At 41.9% G+C, this 5,328-nt stretch overlaps 1 protein-coding gene across 1 annotated transcript in view; it reads right to left on the minus strand.

The window, feature by feature from the left end:
- Positions 1-5,328, minus strand: part of LOC104532965 (double-stranded RNA-specific editase B2-like) — a gene marked incomplete at its 3' end in the record, with an annotated part of 59,831 nt that overhangs the window by 28,846 nt on the left and 25,657 nt on the right. The window lies entirely within an intron of this gene.

Consider the following 5,328-nt stretch of genomic DNA (forward strand, 5'->3'; position numbering starts at 1 on the left):
AGCGACAGCTGCCCGGGAGGCCAAACCCTCCCAGTCCTGTAGTTTGCAGCAATAGCTCGCATTAAGGATACGCTGCCGCGCAGTTCCTCAGATCATCTACATTTGGGAAGATATGGGTGATTTCTCTGACAGACAGCTGCCTCTAGTACATTTGGGTGATGGTCATGTTTGTAATTTTGAAGGTGAAAATGTGATTAGTGAAATTATGATGAAAGATTCCTTTCGCTCCGATGCCCCTCAAAAAATCAGGGGTCTTTTTGTAGGAATATCTCTAAACAGAATGACACTTGCAGGTAATGATTTTTTTAGGAGGCTCTTCATAAGCCAGTATCCTACCCAATTAATCCACTATAGGACAACCCATTAACCAAAGCAATTTCTGCTGGTTTCTTTACCTCCCACTAGTGTGAACAGGGGTGCTTTCTGCTCAGCCTTAGAGCAAGTCCTTGGATTTAACCCAAGCTGCCTCTGCCTGTTTTCTCCCCGTGCAGCCTCCATGCTATTGAAGCTGTTTGGCTGTCACTCTTCCATGGTTGGGTGTTTTGTCATTTTTTGATGCCAGGATGCATTTGCTGTCAGGGGGAATTTACAGGCACATTAGCTCACCTGTTAGAGACAGGGAGCCACATCGGCTGCTGAGCTGAGGGTGCCACATGCAGCTCCTTCATTTTCTGTTGGCTGTGGTGGAATTTCCCAACTGCACTAATTATATTACCACCCTGATACAAGCCTCTGAAATAATAAAATACCTGGAAGTCCTGCTGTTTTGACTTCAGAACAATTGCAGTTAATTTTAAGTAATTCACTGGAAAATCAGCTGGGAGAATACAAAGCTGTGCAGTCCTAACGCCTGCTATTATGACGTGAACATCACCAGAGTGGGGGGCAGCCTGCTGTGCGTAGAAACAGTTGCTATGTAGGGTTGGAGCGGTCATTCTTTGGACTGGATTTCAGGAGTTCACAGTAATCAGCACCCATCCTATTTTTACTGGTTATTGTTTTTCACTGATTAACCTTGTTCTCTTCCCTGTCCCTGAGTATCAAGAAGGGTCTGTGGCCAATGCGGCTGATGGGTTGGGTGATAGACAGCTGCTCTAAAAATAGATGGCAAGGCTGGAGGGCAAGGCAGCTTGACTCTTCCTCCAGGAGGCTGAGATCCTCTGTATTGCATATGGTCCTGACCTGCCTTTGGGGTGGTTTTCTGGGGGCTGAACTCACTCACACATGAGATTAATTCCTGCACAGCAACTGAATAGATTTAATAATGAAACTCAGAGAGTATTGTTATGAAAGTCTGAGATGCAATACCGCCTGCCTTGGCTTAGCAAAGACTCTTGTGCATGGGATGCTTGGTGGGTTTCAAAGAAGCCCAGGAGGACTCAGAGACCTTGAAAAATGGTCCAGGTGGAACATGAGATGCACTTCTGCAGAGTCATTTCTCCCCCAGCACCAGTACACTTCTGCCTTCCCTCTGGGACAGTCGTTCTGAGCTGTGAGGGAGAGAATGAGTTTGCAGTAGCAGTCCTTTGCAATACCACCTTGCACAGCCATACACACTTGCACAAAGCAATGGAGAGAGAAGCCCACAGTGAGCCCACAAACGTCATTCATTCAGGAAGTGGCATTAAAGTGTCATTTCCACACTCTGGCAGTGGCTAAAAGGGCAGAAGTTGCTCCTAAACCTTTGCCCACTATGAATTTCTGTAGGTTTGGAGGCTGATTCAAGAGGAACATTTAAGAATATGCTAAATTCAAAACTTGTGCTTATGTTCATTATTTAGCATAACACATGCATATGTCTTGAGTTGACTTCAAGAAGATATAAGCACGTACTTATATTTTAAGATATGTAAAGTGTTTTGGTGAAGCAAGTCTTTGCCCTCTAAAAGAAAAGCAGAGGAGCTGTTTTTAGCATGTAAACGGACATACGGGAAGTTTCTAGTACTGCATGTTACAGCACAGCATCTACAGAAACTAACAGCAGGCTTAAAAGGGAAGGAGCTGTGTCCATTAAGAGGTTAGTAGGACAAAATTAAGAAATAGTGCCTGTATAACAAGCAGCTGGTTTTCCTGGAAAAAACTTTGGATCTGGATGAAGGCTGTTCCTTGCTTTTTATATATAAAATAAACAGTTGTTTTCATCTGACTTGTTGGAAGAACTTAGTTTCTAGTAAAATCATCCCTCCAGCACCTGCAGGGCTGCTGCACCAGCAAGCCTGCTATGGTACTGGTTTATTTTAAACATAGACTATTAGTTTTATTTTTCTTTAAAAAAGGAGTTGGATTTTCTTTTCTTCCCTATTGGCCAGTTGGTATAAATAATCCCACTGCAATCCATGTGAATTTTACTGCCATCATTGCAAGAGATTGGGACTCTGATATTTAGGTACTTTTTGATGGTGATTTTTAGAAAAAGCTTCTCAAAAGGTCTTTCATGTCGTTCTTTTGTACATCAGAAAATGTATGTCTTACTTTTCATCTTTCTCGTGAAAGTGTTGAGAACTGGAGGATTATGGTTGTCATAAAAATGAAATCTGGGAGGGGTAATGGTTTTAATCAGACTGGCTAGAAGCTGTCAGGTTTTAGTTGTGCTTTTAGCTTTTATTTAAGTCAAGCTCTGGACAATGAATTGTTGAAAGAAAGTTTTCTTTTGAAGTATTTTTCACCCTTGCTTCTTAGTGAGGATAAAGTTCCCATTCTGAAATTCTTTCCCAAGAAAAGTCAGGAAAGCCACACCTCTAACACTTAGCAATAAGAAGAGAAGGAAAAAAAAAAGTAAATTACATAATGCTGCAACTTGGACTTGTGGATGGGATTGTTCTAGAGTTTAAATATCTGAAGCAGTAACCCTATGCTCTCTTTATACAAATGGAAAAAAAATTGCCCCATTTCATGGCAATTCATCTCACTCACAACAGATACTTGAATACACCTAATGAGTCCCACTCCAGAGAGCCCCATCTCTCTCCAGTGGTGATGAAAAGACCCTTGGGGACCTAGTTCACAGTTGACTGAATAACTTTTAGACATTTCAAGTAAGGTGCCAAGAAGTAAATTCAACTCAGTGAATCCATCCCTCCTGGCCACTCATTCTCTCTCCTGGCCCCCACTTTCTCCAGTCTCCTTGTCCCTGCTCTTTGAAGCCTTCATGCTATGCTCAGGCAAGTACATGTTTCGCTTTCACTGAGGTCAATGGCAGCATTTGTAAATTCTGGAGAAGTGGTTCTTTTTCAAGGACAGTATCATACAGAAGAATAAATCTTATGTTAGAAATTCCCAAAGTTTGAAATCCAGCTGTGGAGGTCAGATCGAGCGGGTAGACTTGGTGGGAGGAAGATTTGTGGAAAACAGGGAATACTATTCACAGAACAAACTTGCCTGTTCCATAGGGAGAGATGAAAAATTTAAGCTCTTTGAGGCAAGAACTATGATTTCATTCTTTTTTTTGGGTTAGGGAATAATCTTTTTGGTCTCAGTTCATAAACGACTTTGTACAACAGGTTTCTGGCCTGGGAGATGACTTTAATTTGGACTAGGTTAATGCAAATGCATAACAATGCAGAAACCACACTTGTGTTACCCCCAGGCCTGAGGAGCTGGTGTGCAGGGAGTCCCAGTGGAGCTGAGTTAACAAGTCTGTCCTTAGAACACTATCCTTTTAGCAATGCAGTAGCACCATGTGATTTCCCTGCCAGTGGGAATTGTCTCTCTTTTTCTAGAGAAAAAGGAGTAAAAGTGACTTCAATGTACAGAAAATGCATTTTTAATTTCATTTTGAACACCCCTGTTTTCTTGTTATATGACAAAACTCCCAATGATGGTATAAAACCTAGTGTAGAAATAAATGCTAGAATTGAAGAATATATTATAACATATAGTTTTGCTTTCCCGTGGACTTTAAGAAAACAAAATCTGATTTAACAATATCTTCATCTCTGTATTTCAAAGGTGCTTAGCCTTGACAGTTTTGGTTGAGATTTTTATCATGTATGCTGGTCAGGGAAGCAGTGATGTCTGCTCTTGGCTGAAGAGAGAGTGATTTGAAGTTATTTTAAAGAGAGTTTGTGCTGCACTGAAGATTCTCTTAACAAAAGCCTGTTAACATTGATCCAAATAAAATAATAATATGACTGAACATGTTAGGGAGGTGGATCAATACAATAGTTTAAGATACAGTGGTAGCACTTGTTTCCCAAGACACTGTAGCACAAAGCAAGTACTAGGGTTGCTGCATGGCTGAAAATATAATAATTGAATGTAAACTTGAAAGCTGTTCAGACTGAAATAGAGAGAATATTGTTTTTGATTAAATCCTTCAAGGCTCTTGTCCCCCTTTGTTAGCCAAGCTCATCTACTCAATATACTCTCCTGCCTTCAAATCCAGCCTGAAGTGAAAATAACTATTATTCCTATTACTGTTGCTTTGGTGCAACAGTAACATAGGTGCTCACAAGAACACACGACCCTGCTCAGATCCTGCTCCTTGTGTCTGCGACCTAATGAAAAACCTTCTGAAGTCAAAGAGAATTTTTGCACTGACGTTAATGGCCTTCAGATAAAATTATATGAAAATGCAAGCAAGAATAGAGGGCAGAAGAATGATCTCTAGATGAGGGTTTTTTAAAAAAAATTATTTCCTTTCTTCATTCCTTCCTTCCTTCCATATAATAAATGCCACCTCAGCTTCACTTCTGCTTGGTTGTCATAGGATCACAGGACAGTTCAGTCTGGTAAGGACCTCAGGTTTCTAGCCCACCCTCCTGCTTAGAGAAATTTGACAGGTTGCTCAAGGTTTTATCCACCCAGCTTTTGAAAACCTCCAATACAGGAAGAAGACTGCACAACCCTTTTGGTGACCTGTTCTACTACTTGCCTATTTCCATGGGGACATTTTGTCCTAATATCCAGACTGAGCTTCTCTTGTTCCAGCATGTGCCTGTTGTCCATCATCTTCTTCACCTTGGTAAAGGTGCCATCTCCATTGTATTTTTGATATAAGTTCTGCTGGGTCTTCCATCCCACCTCCAGGCCCAGCTCCCTCAACCCCAGGTGCCAGGTGCTCTGGCCCCTGAGTGTCCAGGTGCCCTCTGCATCTTCAGATGGCTGATGTCCTGTACTGGAGGACCCAAAACTGCACACGATATTGTAGATATGGTGAGATTGTGAGATACACGTGCTGAGTAGTAGGGGATGATCATATCCCTTGACTGAGTCTTCATACAGCCCGGGATCCTGTTGACCCTCTTTGCTGCCAGGCACACTACTATCTCATATTCAGCTTGCTGTTTGCCTATAGACCCTGTCCCCATCCAGTAAGGCTCCAGTCTC

This window comes from Antrostomus carolinensis, unplaced genomic scaffold (genome assembly GCF_000700745.2).
Source record: "Antrostomus carolinensis isolate BGI_N321 unplaced genomic scaffold, ASM70074v2 scaffold9021, whole genome shotgun sequence".
In the NCBI taxonomy this organism is placed as follows: Eukaryota; Metazoa; Chordata; class Aves; order Caprimulgiformes; family Caprimulgidae; genus Antrostomus; species Antrostomus carolinensis.